General features: G+C 40.7%; 20 non-coding genes and 1 pseudogene across 20 annotated transcripts; all 21 read left to right on the top strand.

Annotated features, from left to right (window-relative positions):
• Positions 1–9,786: 9,786 nt before the first annotated feature.
• Positions 9,787–9,884, top strand: LOC123118226 (small nucleolar RNA Z101). Its single transcript, XR_006457781.1, has one exon. It is a non-coding gene; the product is annotated as a small nucleolar RNA Z101 (small nucleolar RNA).
• Positions 9,885–9,936: 52 nt separating this feature from the next.
• On the top strand, positions 9,937–10,017 carry LOC123118248 (uncharacterized; annotated as a pseudogene).
• A 102-nt stretch (positions 10,018–10,119) lies between these two features.
• Positions 10,120–10,217, top strand: LOC123118219 (small nucleolar RNA Z101). The gene has a single exon (XR_006457775.1). It is a non-coding gene; the product is annotated as a small nucleolar RNA Z101 (small nucleolar RNA).
• A 71-nt stretch (positions 10,218–10,288) lies between these two features.
• LOC123118235 (small nucleolar RNA Z102/R77) lies at positions 10,289–10,375 on the top strand. The gene has a single exon (XR_006457789.1). It is a non-coding gene; the product is annotated as a small nucleolar RNA Z102/R77 (small nucleolar RNA).
• A 177-nt stretch (positions 10,376–10,552) lies between these two features.
• Positions 10,553–10,650, top strand: LOC123118229 (small nucleolar RNA Z101). Its single transcript, XR_006457784.1, has one exon. It is a non-coding gene; the product is annotated as a small nucleolar RNA Z101 (small nucleolar RNA).
• A 71-nt stretch (positions 10,651–10,721) lies between these two features.
• Positions 10,722–10,808, top strand: LOC123118234 (small nucleolar RNA Z102/R77). The gene has a single exon (XR_006457788.1). It is a non-coding gene; the product is annotated as a small nucleolar RNA Z102/R77 (small nucleolar RNA).
• Positions 10,809–10,985: 177 nt separating this feature from the next.
• On the top strand, positions 10,986–11,083 carry LOC123118222 (small nucleolar RNA Z101). Its single transcript, XR_006457778.1, has one exon. It is a non-coding gene; the product is annotated as a small nucleolar RNA Z101 (small nucleolar RNA).
• Positions 11,084–11,156: 73 nt separating this feature from the next.
• Positions 11,157–11,242, top strand: LOC123118246 (small nucleolar RNA Z102/R77). The gene has a single exon (XR_006457800.1). It is a non-coding gene; the product is annotated as a small nucleolar RNA Z102/R77 (small nucleolar RNA).
• A 69-nt stretch (positions 11,243–11,311) lies between these two features.
• Positions 11,312–11,395, top strand: LOC123118245 (small nucleolar RNA Z102/R77). The gene has a single exon (XR_006457799.1). It is a non-coding gene; the product is annotated as a small nucleolar RNA Z102/R77 (small nucleolar RNA).
• Positions 11,396–11,583: 188 nt separating this feature from the next.
• Positions 11,584–11,680, top strand: LOC123118224 (small nucleolar RNA Z101). Its single transcript, XR_006457779.1, has one exon. It is a non-coding gene; the product is annotated as a small nucleolar RNA Z101 (small nucleolar RNA).
• Positions 11,681–11,957: 277 nt separating this feature from the next.
• On the top strand, positions 11,958–12,043 carry LOC123118291 (small nucleolar RNA snoR8a). The gene has a single exon (XR_006457842.1). It is a non-coding gene; the product is annotated as a small nucleolar RNA snoR8a (small nucleolar RNA).
• Positions 12,044–12,745: 702 nt separating this feature from the next.
• Positions 12,746–12,823, top strand: LOC123118269 (small nucleolar RNA U83). Its single transcript, XR_006457820.1, has one exon. It is a non-coding gene; the product is annotated as a small nucleolar RNA U83 (small nucleolar RNA).
• A 71-nt stretch (positions 12,824–12,894) lies between these two features.
• LOC123118147 (small nucleolar RNA snR60/Z15/Z230/Z193/J17) lies at positions 12,895–12,988 on the top strand. The gene has a single exon (XR_006457751.1). It is a non-coding gene; the product is annotated as a small nucleolar RNA snR60/Z15/Z230/Z193/J17 (small nucleolar RNA).
• Positions 12,989–13,087: 99 nt separating this feature from the next.
• LOC123118203 (small nucleolar RNA Z43) lies at positions 13,088–13,183 on the top strand. Its single transcript, XR_006457766.1, has one exon. It is a non-coding gene; the product is annotated as a small nucleolar RNA Z43 (small nucleolar RNA).
• Positions 13,184–13,530: 347 nt separating this feature from the next.
• Positions 13,531–13,617, top strand: LOC123118292 (small nucleolar RNA U31b). The gene has a single exon (XR_006457843.1). It is a non-coding gene; the product is annotated as a small nucleolar RNA U31b (small nucleolar RNA).
• Positions 13,618–13,731: 114 nt separating this feature from the next.
• LOC123118254 (small nucleolar RNA Z107/R87) lies at positions 13,732–13,835 on the top strand. The gene has a single exon (XR_006457804.1). It is a non-coding gene; the product is annotated as a small nucleolar RNA Z107/R87 (small nucleolar RNA).
• A 136-nt stretch (positions 13,836–13,971) lies between these two features.
• On the top strand, positions 13,972–14,067 carry LOC123118034 (small nucleolar RNA R30/Z108). The gene has a single exon (XR_006457661.1). It is a non-coding gene; the product is annotated as a small nucleolar RNA R30/Z108 (small nucleolar RNA).
• A 664-nt stretch (positions 14,068–14,731) lies between these two features.
• On the top strand, positions 14,732–14,827 carry LOC123118037 (small nucleolar RNA R30/Z108). The gene has a single exon (XR_006457664.1). It is a non-coding gene; the product is annotated as a small nucleolar RNA R30/Z108 (small nucleolar RNA).
• Positions 14,828–15,116: 289 nt separating this feature from the next.
• LOC123118262 (small nucleolar RNA snoR77Y) lies at positions 15,117–15,198 on the top strand. Its single transcript, XR_006457813.1, has one exon. It is a non-coding gene; the product is annotated as a small nucleolar RNA snoR77Y (small nucleolar RNA).
• A 75-nt stretch (positions 15,199–15,273) lies between these two features.
• LOC123118209 (small nucleolar RNA Z112) lies at positions 15,274–15,447 on the top strand. Its single transcript, XR_006457769.1, has one exon. It is a non-coding gene; the product is annotated as a small nucleolar RNA Z112 (small nucleolar RNA).
• Positions 15,448–15,658: 211 nt separating this feature from the next.
• Positions 15,659–15,779, top strand: LOC123117972 (small nucleolar RNA SNORD14). The gene has a single exon (XR_006457600.1). It is a non-coding gene; the product is annotated as a small nucleolar RNA SNORD14 (small nucleolar RNA).
• Positions 15,780–16,169: the final 390 nt, after the last annotated feature.

Below are 16,169 nucleotides of genomic sequence, written 5' to 3'. Positions count from 1 at the left end.
TCCACTTCACTCTGAAATTCTTTGAACTTCTCAAATGTTTCAGACTTGTGTTTCATTAAGTAGATATACCCATATCTGCTCAAATCATCTGTGAAGGTGAGAAAATACCGATACCCGCCGCGAGCCTCAACATTCATTGGACCACACACATCGATATGTATGATTTCCAATAAATCAGTTGCTCGCTCCATAGTTCCGGAGAACGGCGTTTTAGTCATCTTGCCCATGAGGCACGGTTTGCAAGTACCAAATTATTCATAATCAAGTGATTCTAGAAGTCCATCAGTATGGAGTTCTTCATGCGCTTTACACCAATATGACCCAAACGATAGTGCCACAAATAAGTTGCACTATCATTATCAACTCTGCATCTTTTGGCTTCAACATTATGAATATGTGTGTCACTACTATCGAGATTTAATAAAAATAGACCACTCTTCAAGGGTGCATGACCATAAAAGATATTACTCATATAAGTAGAACAACCATTATTCTCTGATTTAAATGAATAATCGTCTCGCATCAAACAAGATCCAGATATAATGTTCATGCTCAATGCTGGCACCAAATAATAATTATTCAGGTCTAAAACTAATCCCGAAGGTAGATGTAGAGGTAGCGTGCCGACCGCGATCACATCGACTTTGGAACCATTTCTCACGTGCATCGTCACCTCGTCCTTAGCCAATCTTCGCTTAATCCGTAGTCCCTGTTTCGAGTTGCAAATATTAGCAACAGAACCAGTATAAAATACCCAGGTGCTACTGTGAGCATTAGTAAGGTACACATCAATAACATGTATATCACATATACCTTTGTTCACCTTGCCATCCTTCTTATCCGCCAAATACTTGGGGCAGTTCCGCTTCCAGTGACCAGTCTGCTTGCAGTAGAAGCACTCAGTCTCAGGCTTAGGTCCAGACTTGGGTTTCTTCTCTTGAGCAGCAACTTGTTTGCTGTTCTTCTTGAAGTTCCCCTTCTTTTTCCCTTTGCCCTTCTTCTTGAAACTGGTGGTCTTATTGACCATCAACACTTGATGCTCCTTTTTGATTTCTACCTCCGCAGCCTTTAGCATTGCGAAGAGCTCGGGAATAGTATTATCCATCCCTTGCATATTATAGTTCATCACGGAGCTCTTGTAGCTTGGTGGCAGTGATTGAAGAATTCTGTCAATGACACTATCATCAGGAAGATTAACTCCCAGTTGAATCAAGTGATTATTATACCCAGACATTTTGAGTATGTGTTCACAGAACTATTCTCCTCCATCTTGCAGCTATAGAACTTATTGGAGACTTCATATCTCTCAATCCGGGCATTTGCTTGAAATATTAACTTCAACTCCTGGAACATCTCATATGCTCCATGACGTTCAAAACATCGTTGAAGTCCCGGTTCTAAGCCATAAAGCATGGCAAACTAAACTATCGAGTAGTCATCAGCTTTGCTCTGCCAGATGTTCTTAACGTCGTCAGTTGCATCTGCAGCAGGCCTGGCACCCAGCGGTGCTTCCAGGACGTAATTCTTTTGTGCAGCAATGAGGATAATCCTCAAGTTACGGACCTAGTCCGTGTAATTGCTACCATCATCTTTCAACTTAGCTTTCTCAAGGAACGCATTAAAATTCAATGGAACAACAGCACGAGCCATCTATCTACAACAAACATAGACAAGCAAAATACTATCAGGTACTAAGTTTCATGATAATTTTAAGTTCAATTAATCATATTACTAAAGAACTCCCACTTAGACAGACATCTCTCTAGTCATCTAAGTGATCACGTGATCCAAATCAACTAAAGCATGGCCGATCATCACGTGAGATGGAGTAGTTTTCAATGGTGAACATCACTATGTTGATCATATCTACTATATGATTCATGTTCGACCTTTCGGTCTCCGTGTTCCGAGGCCATATTTGTATATGCTAGGCTCGTCAAGTTTAACCTGAGTATTCCGCGTGTGCAACTGTTTTGCACCCGTTGTATTTGAACGTAGAGCCTATCACACCCGATCATCACGTGGTGTCTCAGCACGAAGAACTTTCGCAATGGTGCATACTCAGGGAGATCACTTCTTGATAATTAGTGAGAGATCATCTTAAAATGCTACCGTCAATCAAAGCAAGATAAGATGCATAAAGGATAAACATCACATGCAATCAATATAAGTGATATGATATGGCCATCATCATCTTGTGTTTGTGATCTCCATCTCCGAAGCACCGTCGTGATCACCATCGTCACCGGTGCGACACCTTGATCTCCATCGTAGCATCGTTGTCGTTTCACCATCTATTGCTTCTACGACTATCGCTACCGCTTAGTGATAAAATAAAGCAATTACAGGGCGCTTGCATTTCATACAATAAAGCGACAACCATATGGCTCCTGCCAGTTGCCATAACTCGGCTACAAAACATGATCATCTCATACAATAAAATATAGCATCACATCTTGACCATATCACATCACAACATGCCCTGCAAAAACAAGTTAGACGTCCTCTATTTTGTTGTTGCAAATTTTACGTGGCTGTTATGGGCTGAGCAAGAACCTTTCTTACCTACGCATCAAAACCACAACGATAGTTCGTCAAGTTAGTGTTGTTTTCACCTTCGCAAGGACCGGGTGTAGCCACACTCGGTTCAACTAAACTTGGAGAAACTGACACCCGCCAGCCACCTGTGTGCAAAGCACGTCGGTAGAACCAGCCTCGCGTAAGCGTACGCGTAATGTCGGTCCGGGCCGCTTCATCCAACAATACCGCCGAACCAAAGTATGACATGTTGGTAAGCAGTATGACTTGTATCGCCCACAACTCACTTGTGTTCTACTCGTGCATATAACATCTACGCATAAAACCAGGCTCGGATGCCACTGTTGGGGAATGTAGTAATTTCAAAATTTTCCTACGCACACGCAAGATCATGGTGATGCATAGCAACGAGAAGGGAGAGTGTTGTCTACGTACCCTCGTAGACCGAAAGTGAAAGCGTTAGAACAACGTGGTTGATGTAGTCGTACGTCTTCACGGCCCAACCGATCAAGCACCGAAACTACGACACCGCCGAGTTCTAGCACACGTTCAGCTCGATGACATCCCTCGAACTCCGATCCAGCCGAGTGTCGAGGGAGAGTTCCATCAGCACGACGGTGTGGTGACGATCTTGATGTTCTACCGTCATAGGGCTTCGCCTAAGCACCGCTACAATATTATCGAGGAGGACTATGGTGGAGGGGGGCACCGCACACGGCTAAGAGATCAAGAGATCAATTGTTGTGTCTAGAGGTGCCACCTGCCCTCGTATATAAAGGAGCAAGGGGGGAGGGGGCGGCCGGCCAGGGAGGAGGCGCGCCATGGGGAGTCGGGAGTAGGACTCCCTCCTTCCTTGTTGGACTTGGAGAAGGGGGGAAAGAGGAGGGAGAGAGAGGAAGGAAGGGGGGGTGCCGCCCCCCTCTCCTTGTCCTATTCGGACTAGGGGGGAGGGGCATGCGTCCCAGCCCTGGCCGCCTCTCTTCTTCTCCACTAAGGCCCACTATGGCCCATTAAGCCCCCGGGGGGTTCCGGTAACCCCCCGGTACTCCCGTAAAATCCCGATTTCACCCGGAACACTTCCGATATCCAAATATAGGCTTCCAATATATCAATCTTCATGTCTCGACCATTTCGAGATAGGGATGGCAATGGGTACCCATTACCCACGTACCCTGCGGGTAAAAACCCTATTAGGGTAAGGGTATGAGACAAAAAATTACCCATGGGTATATAAATAGGGAAAAGTTAAACCCATCGAGGTAGAGCGGGTACGGGTATGGGATCGTATAACCCATACCCACATACCCATGTACCCATATAAAATCTGTATGAACTCGAAATTATCTCTAAACTTTGTCATAAATTTGTGAACTCAAAATGTATGACTTATGTGAAGATGTTTCAATGTATTGTTATTCAAGAGAAAGTGATGTTGTTTATTAAGTATGGTGTTGTTTATGATGTGTTGTTGTTTAAAAGTGTGTCTTGTTGCATAATATGTTGTTTGTTTATAGATTATAATTATATGTTGTCGATTATGACTACTAGTTGGTCAAACCGATGCTTTGCAAATGTGGGTAATTTTACCCGCGGGTGCCCATCTACCCTGTCGGGTAACGGGCATGGGAAAAATTGTACCCATTGACGGGTATGGGTAAGCGTGATGGGTAAGCTAGGAGCGGACGGGTAAGGGTATGGGGTAGCTCCACCCATACCCAAACCCTGCGGGTGCCATCCCTATTTCGAGACCCCTCGTCATGTCCGTGATCACATCCGGGACTCCGAACAATCTTCGGTACATCAAAACTCATAAAATCATAATATAACTGTCATCGAAACCTTAAGCATGCGGACCCTACGGGTTCGAGAACTATGTAGACATGATCGAGACACGTTTCCGGTCAATAACCAATAGCGGAACCTGGATGCTCATATTGGCTCCTACATAGTCTACGAAGATCTTTATCGGTCAAACCGCATAACAACATACGTTGTTCCCTTTGTCATTGGTATGTTACTTGCCTGAGATTTGATCGTCGGTATCCAATACCTAGTTCAATCTCGTTACCAGCAAGTCTCTTTACTCGTTCTGTAATGCATCATTCCGTAACTAACTCATTAGCTACATTGCTTGCAAGGCTTATGGTGATGTGCATTACCGAGAGGGCCCAAAGATACCTCTCTGACAATCAGAGTGACAAAACCTAATCTCGAAATACGCCAACTCAACATGTACCTTTGGAGACACCTGTAGAGCTCCTTTATAATCACCCAGTTACGTTGTGACGTTTGGTAGCACACAAAGTGTTCCTCCGGTAAACGGGAGTTGCGTAATCTCATAGTTGTAGGAACATGTATAAGTCATGAAGAAAGCAATATCAACATACTAAATGATCAAGTGCTAAGCTAACGGAATGGGTCGTGTCAATCACATCATTCTCCTAATGACGTGATCCCGTTAATCAAATGACAACTCATGTCTATGGTTAGGAAACATAACCATCTTTGATTAATGAGCTAGTCAAGTAGAGGCATACTAGTGACATTTAGTTTTGTTTATGTATTCACACATGTATCATGTTTCCGGTTAATACAATTCTAGCATGAATAATAAACATTTATCATGAAATAAGGAAATAAATAATAACTTTATTATTGCCTCTAGGGCATATTTCCTTCACAGTCCGGCTTGGTCCAACCTCGAGCGATCCTCATCGGAGGACTCGCTAGACCCGGCGGCGATGGACAACGAGACTCTCCCGGCGGCCTCCTCCCCCAAGGCCATGGATAACACCGAGGTGTTGTCCCAAAGGAACCCAGGCCGGGGAGAGACTCATGAGGCCGCCAGGGCGGCGCCGGAGGGTAAAACCTCGGCAGTCGGACACATGGGGGAGCAAACCCCCATGGACACTGACGACGGGGGCCATACTGAATTCGGCCCCCAGCCGAATACAATTCCGGAGACCCATACGACTCCGGAATCAGGCAAGCAACCTCTTTCAAGGGAAGGGGGTGCGCCTATTCCGCCGGCGACCTCTGTCCATCCAGAGGCGCCGGACACTTTCTTGGAAGCGCTGCAAGGCGCTTCCATTGTTGAAGAGCACCGCGCCCTTATGGGCATGGTGATTGGGAAGATTCACCGCGAAAAGCGGGTTGACCGAAGCCTGCACAAGCCTTCAACAGGCTTTGAGGTAAGCAACGCAATTAAATATAAAAAGAATGTCACAGTATATACAATAGCCCCTAATACACTGTCCGGTGTTCGAAAATAAAAACTGGACAGAGGATCAAATAAGTCTCGCAGGAGACTAACTATGAAATGTCTATGCTTTCACGCCCAAGGCCACGCAGGTCCACTAGGCAGCGCGCAGAGTTTTCGTTGATGTTGTTTTTTTCTCTTCTGCTTCATTTATTTTCTTTTATTTATTTCTGAGTTGTTTTATTTATTTATTTGCTTTTCAATTTCAGGGTTATTTATTTATTTATTCATCCGAAAACCCTGATACTTCGAAAGAGATTGTCCAGTTTGTACACGAGGTGCATCCAGTTTTTGCCGTAATCCATTCTACTTTTTCGCACATGCTATATGGGTGAAATGATAATACCATGCCAAGTTCCAACCTTTTCAGAGTTCATTTGTAGTGCTTTTCAATTTCAAGGTCATTTAGCTCAAAACAAATTTTTAAATGCATGAAAAATAGCTAATGATGCCAGGAAGGATTGAAAGTTTATGACATGGCTTTGAATGGTGCATACTGAACGCAAAAAAAATCTGGAGTTGTAATAAGTTTTAAAAAAATGAAGTGCCAGTGTAACAGATGAGTTTTCGTCCAAACCCTGATACTTTAAAGAGATTGTCCAGTTTGTACACGAGGTGCATCCAGTTTTTGCCGTAACCCTCTCTACTTTTTCGCACATGCTATGGGGGTGAAATGATGATACCATGCCAAGTTCCAACCATTTCAGAATTCATTTGTAGTGCTTTTCAATTTCAGGGTCATTTAACTCAAAACAAACCTTTAAATGCATGAAAAATAGCTAATGATGTCAGGAAGGCTTGAAAGTTTATGACGTGGCTTTAAGTGGTGCATACTGAACGCAAAAAAAAGTCTGGAGTTGTAATAAGCTTAAAAAAAATGAAGTGCCGGTGTAATAGATGAGTTTTCGTCCGAAACCCTGATACTTCGAAAGAGACTGTCCAGTTTGTACACGAGGTGCATCCAGTTTTTGCCGTAACCCTCTCTACTTTTTCGCACATGCTATGTGGGTGAAATGATGATACCATGCCAAGTTCCAACCTTTTTAGAGTTCATTTGTAGTGCTTTTCAATTTCAGGGTCATTTAGCTCAAAACAAATCTTTAAATGCATGAAAAATATCTAATTATGCCAGGAAGGGTTGAAAGTTTATGACGTGGCTTTTAATGGTGCATACTGAAGGCAAAAATAGTCTGGAGTTGTAATAAGTTTAAAAAAATGAAGTGTCGGTGTAACAGATGCGTTTTCGTCCGAAACCCTAATACTTTGGAAGAGATTGTCCAGTTTTTACACGAGGTGCATCCAGTTTTTGCCATAACCCTCTCTACTTTTTCGCATATGCTATGTGGGTGAAATGATGATACCATGCCAAGTTCCAACCTTTTTAGAGTTCATTTGTAGTGCTTTTTCAATTTCAGGGTCATTTAGCTCAAAACAAATCTTTAAATGCATGAAAAATAGCTAATGATGCCCGGAAGGGTTGAAAGTTTATGACGTGGCTTTGAATGGTGCATACTGAACGCAATTTTTTTTGGAGTTGTAATAAGTTAAAAAAATGAAGTGTCCGTGTAATAGATGAGTTTTCGTCCGAAACCCTGATACTTCGAAAGAGATTGTCCAGTTTGTACACGAGGTGCATCTAATTTTTGCCGTAACCCTCTCTACTTTCTCGCACATGCTATGTGGCTGAAATGATGATACCATGCCAAGTTCCAACCTTTTTAGAGTTCATTTGTAGTGCTTTTCAATTTTAGGGTCATTTAACTCAAAACAAACCTTTAAATGCATGAAAAATAGCTAATGATGCCAGGAAGGGTTGAAATTTATGACGTGGCTTTCAATGGTGCATACTGAACGCAAAAAAAGTGTGGAGTTGTAATAAGTTTAAAAATATGAAGTGCCGGTGTAACAGATGAGTTTTCGTATGAAACCCTGATACTTCGAAAGAGATTATCTAGCTTGTACACGAGGTGCATCCAGTTTTTGCAGTAACCCTCTCTACTTTTTCGCATATGCTATGTGGGTGAAATGATGATACCATGCCAAGTTCCAACCTTTTCAGAGTTCATTTGTAGTGCTTTTTAATTTCAGGGTCATTTAGCTCAAAAAAACTTTAAATGCATGAAAAATAGTTAATGATGTCAGGAAGGGTTGAAAGTTTATGACGTGGCTTTGAATGGTGCATACTGAACGCAAAAAAAGTCTGGAGTTGTAATAAGTTTTAAAAAAATGAAGTGCCGATGTAACAGATGAGTTTTCATCCGAAACCCTGATACTTCGAAAGAGATTATCCAGTTTATACACGAGGTGCATCCAGTTTTTGCCATGATGTCAGAAAGGGTTGAAAGTTTGATGCCGGTGTAAGTTTTCGTCCGTGTAAACATGTAAAAATATATATAAAAAATACATTGATCATCAATGATCTTTTTGTGTAGAATCTAAATTGTCAATAGGAATCTACCCCGGTTTAAGAACCGGCGAATACTCCTATTGCAGCCACAAATCCTACACATAGAGTTCACTAAAGACCAAGTGGTTGTGATAGTTTGAGAAGTAACATATTTAAGGTGGTAAAAACCTTTTTAGTCGAGCGAGGTGGGACTAAAAAACAGCTGTAACTAAATAACTTTAGCACCGGTTTGGGGCACGAATTAGTACTAAATGTGCTGGGTGGGGCCCCAGCCTGACAACAGCCAGCCACAACCTCATTAGTACTGGTTCGTGGCATGAACCGGTACTAAAAGTTCTCCACGAACCGGTACTAATGATCGACGACCGCCTAGCCGTTTGAACCGGCACTAACGGTGACCATTAGTGCCGTTTCATTTGCAAACCGGTACTAATGTGCTGAACATTTGACTCTTTTTCTACTAGTGTCCACCGTGAGGGTGGTGAGGATACTACGGGAATCATGAGGTACAACGAGAAATAATTTTTGTACACAACTCTAACGAAGATTCTAGCATCGGAAAAACATATTGTAAATATCTCATCCAAGTTTCCCAAATATTCCCACATAAAAAATATGTTGCAACAAGAAATCTGAGATATACAAACATACCATGTGAGATATTCAAGCATCATATCTTTTGGTTTTGAGGTTATCAAGTTTTTTTTTTTTGAGAAAAAAGGCCAATGCTTTTTTTCAGGCATTTTTTTCTGGGCCAGTGCTTATAGTTCCTAACAATAACCAATGTTCAAACAAATTGGGCCCAAAAGGCCACTGGACAATCCCATGCCCAAGGTCACCGAAGCCCACACCGGGTCTGTAGAGTCCAATCCAAACCCTATAATACGCAGCAATCCAGCAACCGACTCCTCCGCCTCCCCTCGCCGCGCCGCCACTTCTCCTCCGGCCGCAACCGCCGTGGCCTCCACGACGAGCTCAGTAACGACCCCGTTCCCCGCCGCCTTCTCGCCCCACGACCTCCAGGCGTTAGCAGCCGCCCCGCCCTGCCTAGTTCTATTGTCTTTCGGCTGTGCCAGTCGTATGGTAGTGTATGCCAGTGGATGGATTCTTGATTTTATCCTCGCGCATCGCAGAAACTGATTACCGGCGGATCTCATCGCCACCGCGTATGAGACGATGCCACAGCGATCCGCCCCGCCGTCGCCGTTCTCTACGGGCTCGCTTCTGCGGTCCAGTAGGCGATGGCGGTGTATATTGCGCAGTAGATTTATACCAGGGATTTGAAAGAACAGCTCAGCACAGCAGTGGCATGTTTAAGTTGCTAGCGTGTTTGTTAGCCCTTTGTTCTGAATTCTGATTAGGCGCCGGTGTTTGGTTAGTATCTCCAGAAATACAGCATGCTTCTGAGATGTGATACGAACCTGTGTATATGGTAACTATTATGTGGGTTGTGTTGATATATTTTTTGTAGTGTTTATGTTAAAATATATTTTTTGTTTATCCTTCTGTTCTGCTCGCTGTTGTTTCCCTAGGAATTCATGTTTCATTCTCGTTTTTGCTGCTGTTTATTGGAGGATCATTGTTGATGCAGATGATGAGGCACAAGTTTTATGGGTAATTTGCGTCTGAGGCATCTCTGTGATGTCACACCCTTTTCACCTTGGAGATCTGATGCATGCTTGATAATATCCTCCTCTTCCCTTATTCGTTTTTTTTAATCTTTGACTCGTTTGGGTGAGATGAGGATATAATTACATTGTTGATGGATGATATGATGTCCAATGAATCATGTATTAGCTCTATCTGATCATACCCCATGATTGTTTTATTAAGAAAGAAAACTTTGCCGGTTTGTTGAGTCTCTCTCTTTATAATTTGCTGGTCAGTTTATTTTTGCTGTCGAAAATGAGCGTTGTTGATGCAGATGAGGATACACGAGTTTATGGGTAATTTGCGTCTGAGGCATTTCAGTGATGTCATACTCTTTTTCACCTTGGAGATCTGATGCATCCCCTCACTCACTTCTTTTTTGTTCTTTGTACTTTTCTTTCAAAAGTCTTTTGTTTCGGGTTTTAATTGGCGAGAGATGAGATGATGAATGAGATTAATTTCCCTATTGGTTTGACTGGCTGACATGATGGCCTAAAATACTGAACCGAATCTGATCATCCTGTCTTATTTGATACGAAGAGAAATGAATTTGTTTGAAGCTTTTCCAGCTTCAAAGATATGCTGGTGTTTGTTGCAGAATGATACAAAAAATGATTTTATTGTAGTTTAAAACACAAACAAGCAATGTTAGATCAATTCAGATATAAAACTTTGTTTTCTAAGTAGAATGGGCATAGTCGATGCAGATGAGGATACATGAGCTTATGGGTAATTTGCATCTGAGGCATTTCAGTGATGTCATACTCTTTTTCACCTTGGAGATCTGATGCATCCCCTCACTCACTTCTTTTTTGTTCTTTTTTCTTTTCTTTCAAAAGTCTTTTGTTTCGGGTTTTAATTGGCGAGAGATGAGATGATGAATGAGATTAATTTCCCTATTGGTTTGACTGGCTGACATGATGGCCTAAAATACTGAGCCGAATCTGATCATCCTGTCTTATTTGATATGAAGAGAAATGAATTTGTTTGAAGCTTTTCCAGCTTCAAAGATATGCTGGTGTTTGTTGCAGAATGATACAAAAAATGATTTTATTGTAGTTTAAAACACAAACAAGCAATGTTAGATCAATTCAGATATAAAACTTTGTTTTCTAAGTAGAATGGGCATAGTTGATGCAGATGAGGATACATGAGCTTATGGGTAATTTGCATCTGAGGCATTTCTGTGATGTCACACTCTTTTTCACCTTGGAGATCTGATGCATCTGCCCTCTATGTTGCATTTTCCTTGCTGGTACTTTCCTTTCAAAAATATATTTAATTTTGTGTTTAGTAGGCCAGACATGATATGATGCATGAGATTAATTTCCCTATTGGTTTGATTAGCTGATATGGTGGCCTAAAATAATGACCGAGTCTGATCATCCTCTTGCTTGTATCCTTGCTATGTTCCATGCAGACTAATTTAATTTAATATTTTCTAATTTAATCAGTGGAGGTGAGATGATGAATGATTAATTTCCCTATTGGTTTGATTGGCCAACATGATGGCCTATATACTGAACCGAGAATGATCATCATCCCTGGTTTGATAAGAAAAAATAGTGCATTTTGTTTTTAGCTTTCTTTTGGTTTTGAAATGCTGTAACTCTGCCTTGTATATTGGTGTCAAAAATGAGTTTGATTGTTTCTTGCTGTCTTCTTTCGATGTTCATTTGAAATGTTCTGTTTTTTCAAGTTGTTGCTTCTTTTTTTGGAATGAGCATTGTTGATGCAACTGAGGAGACACAAGTTTATGGGTAATTTGCGTCTGAGGCATTTCTATGATGTCACACCCTTTTCACCTTGGAGATCTGATGCATCCTTAATAATGTTCACTTATTTTGACTTCTTCCTTTTTTTCATTTATTTCTAATGTCTAGATGGATCTTGGCGTATGCTTAATCTGACATTGCAGTTTACTTTCTGTGCTCCAATTTTTTTCTTTTTTATCTATTATAATTCATTGGTCGCCAGATCTTATGGGTTTCACCTCTAGCCTACCCCAACTTGTTTGGGACTAACGGCTTTGTTGTTGTTGTTGTTGTTTATCTATTATAATTCAAGTCCTTGTGGTTCTTCTAGTTTTGAGTTGGAACATTTGGTGGTGCAATGGTTATAAAACATTCCTCGTACTGATGGGAGATCCACGTGAATGACTCCTATACACCGATAGAATCTGAGCACCAATCATGCTTCTTCTGGATTCATTGGATCCTTGTTTTTTTTTGTGTTTTTTGTCCTGAGGTTTGTTTTACATTTTGATCCGTGTTTATTTGTCTTGAGGTTTGTTTTGCATTTGGATTTGAGACTAAGTGTTTATCTGAATTTGTTGAACTTTTAGATTTGTCACCTTCAGAGCTAATATTTGATTGACATTAGTTGTCTTGTCCTGCTCCAAGACGCCAAACTCGTGTAAATAATTCAACGTTTTAAATATTGTGTGATTTGTTAAGGATTTATTCTTGGTGCTGTTTGTTCCAATTATGCAGCGGTTGTAAAACATTCCTCGTACTGATGGGAGATCCTCATGAATGACTGAATCTGAGCACCAGTAAACCATTTGATCTCAGTCAATCTGTTTTTTCTGATTCCATTTTGTTTCGAGGATGGTTAAGGTTGATATTTTGTCTTTGTCGTAGCTGGCATCTTCTTGCCTCCGATCATTCTTTTATACCTATCCAAACTGCTTTCCCCTGTTGAGATTCTTCAGCTGATGATTGGCTTGCTTCTGTAAGTGTTTTTGTTTGTTGGTGGCCAAGGATTAAACTAAATTAATAGACAAGCATATGTCTGAATTTTCTTCATGTGGAACGATATAATCTTCTCTATGAGGCCAATGATCTTGCTCATATCTGCAATTATAGTTGATGTGTTTTATGGTTTCATGGTGCTGATGATGATTAGTGTGAATCTTTCTCAATGAAATCATCAATGATTACATAACCTACTGCCTTCCTTCTGAGGCATCATGATTCCTGGTACCCCGTTTCTGTTTTCTTTGTCTTTTTGTTTTTATGTCTCTTGAATTGGTGTTTGCCCAGGTCGAATGATGATTACAAGTGCATAGTTCATATGATCAAATCATGATTACATGAACAAAAATAGTCTTTCGCTCCTATCTGATGACCTTTCAACCTAAACCTTTTACACGAGAATCAAATAATTTAGTTCATCTAACCTAACGCTTTTCATTTGAAAATCAGACAATTTAGTTTCTATGATTCCTTAGAGGACGGTGAAGATTGATATTTGGTCTCGTTCGTCGTAACTGGCATTTATTTGCCTTGCCGACCATCCTGCTATATCACCACCCATATTCTGAGTCCTCTTATTACATTATATCTCAGCTTGACATGTTAATTCTTTTTTATTATTTGACCTTTGATTAACCTAAACTAATAGAATGGTTTTCCATTTGACTAATGAATATGCTGGATTTTTTATTTGCTTGGATGTGAGCAGTGATGAGACAATTCAATAAATATGATCTTCCAGGTGTGATTATCAATCACTACGTTCTTACTGAGCTCCTACACCATTGCTTTTGAGGTTTACTTCTGTTGTTGTTGGCGATCTGTTCACTGATTTTGTATATTCAGTTTGATTGCAAAAATAATGTTTTGTTGTGTACAATAGATACATTGATGGTTGCAAAGATTTTCCAAACCAGTTTGAGGATGATGATTTTATATTTGTCGCCCCAGTCTTAGGGTCTACATTGTTGGATCTGTGCTGATTGACATACTTCTTAATCTGACTCGGTAGATGATGATCCAATATTTTGTTGCACCCTTATCCCTCCCATACAATCCCAAATTTGTTTCGGTCATGTCTTCTGCTTTCTTTACATACTTGGTGCTTCTTTTCCTTTGGTGATGGCAGTGACGATTTGCAAATATTCAAGCTCAACAGACCAAATCACAGGTTTTCTCTTGGGAGTTAATTTGTATGCTGAATATCCCGCTGAACTGAGCCATCCAATACCTGATTTTATAATCTGCTATTCATTGTTCTTTTCTCCTGTTCTCTCTTTTCTGCTTCTTTTTCTTGAGAAAGGATACTGCTCATTTCTTTATCTATAATTCTGTTTTATTTTTTTGTTTGTTTTGGGGTGGACAGTTGCGATGAGGATAACAAGCTCCCTCTTCTGAAAGCATTGACGACATTGCTGGCAGAATCGAACCAATTAAATATTGCCACCACTGAGCAACTATGCATCTTTGAACAATATTTCTTTGCTGTTATTGATTGTTTGCTTCTTTGAACTTCCAGTTACTAGATTTGTTTGTTTGGATTGTGATGAGGTATTGATGCGTAATCCAGCACCTGATCCGAGCGTTTTCTTTGTATGCGTCCGTATTTTTGCTCTGATGTTGTACCTTGACTTTTTTTTATACAGCTAGAATGCAATTGATGCCTATGATGATTAGCTATGTTGGAATTACCGTCAGATACAGAATGACGATATTTTTTTGCGTCTTTCTGAGGTTAAATATTGCTCAAGTCTTTTGCTTGTTATGTTGATACAACAGCCACTAATAATCACTGAAGTGGCAAGTGTCGTCCTTTGGCTGGAATCTCTGTTTACACCTGGTTTGATTCAGCTCTGTGCTTTGCTCTGTTTTTTTGCAATGTCTAATTCTCTGTATAAATTTGCATGTTGCCTTATCTCTTGCAAACACTGACCGAAGATGCTTTGACATGTTGATATATGTACATGAGATTGTGTTTGTATGCCGATTATCACAGGTTTTCTCTCAGGAGTTGATTTGTATGCCGCTGAACCGAGCCATCTGATACCTAATATTTAATCTGCCGTTCATTGTTCTTTTCCTTATCTTTTTGTGTTTGATTTTTGTTGTTGTTTGGGGCGACGCAGTTGCGATGAGGATAACAAGCTCCCTCTGCTGAAAGCATTGACGACATCGCTGGCAGAATCGAACCAATTAAATATTGCCACCACTGAGCAACATTGTATCTTGATCTCCTTTTGCTGTTATTTGATTGTTTGCTTCTTCTTACCTTCCAGTCTACATGATCTGTGTGGATTGTGACAGGTATTGATGCATGATCCAACACTTGATCTTCATCTGAATCCAACAGTGATAATTTTGTTCTTGTTGATTTGGCCAGTATCAATGGATTCCTGTGAATTAGAAGGCATTTATATTCTGATGGTACACCTTGTTTCCTTCAATCTTTTTAGCCAAACAAATGTTGGGCAATCTTTTCTTCCAAATTAGATCTAGAATGCACTTGAAGCCTATGATGATTAGCTTTCAAGTTGGAATTACCGTCAGATTCCAGATGACGATATATTTGCGGCTTTCTGAGGTTTAAAACTTCTCATGTCTTTTACTTTTTACTCCCTCCGTTCCAAAATAGATGACTCAACTTTGTATTAACTTTAGTATAAAGTTGAGTCATCTATTTTAGAACGGAGGGAGTATATTGTAAACAACAGCCACTTCTCCACTGCATGTGTTCTCATTTGGTCATAACCTTTGTGGTTTGTCTATAGGCTGGAATGCCCATTTGCCCCCGGTTTGGTTCAGCTCTGAATGTTCTATTAAGTGGGTTCCTTTCACTTCAATATTTCTCACTCTGTTTTTCTGCAAGTATTTAATTGTCTATTTGTAAATTGGTCTGTTGCCATGTCTCTGTTAGCTATGAACATTGTTGCCATGTCTTCTGTGTTTCTGTGATAGTGTTTCAGTCGGTTTACAGTGGTGATTACAGTGATCACACTAATTGATTGGTTAGTCTAACTTTATTTGATCCAATCAACTGGGGAAATGGTATGGCAGTGATGATAAATTTAAGGCTTGTTTCTCAAAACATTCGCAGTTGCCGCCTAAGAGCTTTCGCCCTGCCAGGCTTGACAGCTAATGCTGCTAATTCCTTCCTTGGATGTCCGAGCCTTGTCAACATCCCTGTTTTATCTTTGTTTTGATTTTAGTTTGTTTCTTCGCTGCTTGTTTCATTGTATTGGCTTGTTTCTCAAACATTCGCAGTTGCTGCCTGGGTTTTCTGCCCTGCCAGATTTTATTCTCTCAAGCTGAACATTCTTAACCCTTTTATGTGCTTCATTTAGATGTTGATTTTTTAGAATTCTGATTATGATTATGTGATTCGAAGGTCTTTAGTGATTGAAAAGCAATGGTGGAGCATGGAAGCCCCCTCAACAATGTTGAACAAGTGTTCATTGCTGCCTGAATGTACCGAAATAGGTTCGGACAGAGCACGAATATGGCGGTTGGTCTACCGCTTGGTAGCAGGCAGATAGTAGTGTACATGCTTGCTATGCTTGCT

The sequence above is a fragment of the Triticum aestivum genome, chromosome 5B, assembly GCF_018294505.1.
Source record: "Triticum aestivum cultivar Chinese Spring chromosome 5B, IWGSC CS RefSeq v2.1, whole genome shotgun sequence".
Taxonomy (NCBI): Eukaryota; Viridiplantae; Streptophyta; class Magnoliopsida; order Poales; family Poaceae; genus Triticum; species Triticum aestivum.
This window is presented reverse-complemented; position numbering and strand designations above follow the sequence as displayed.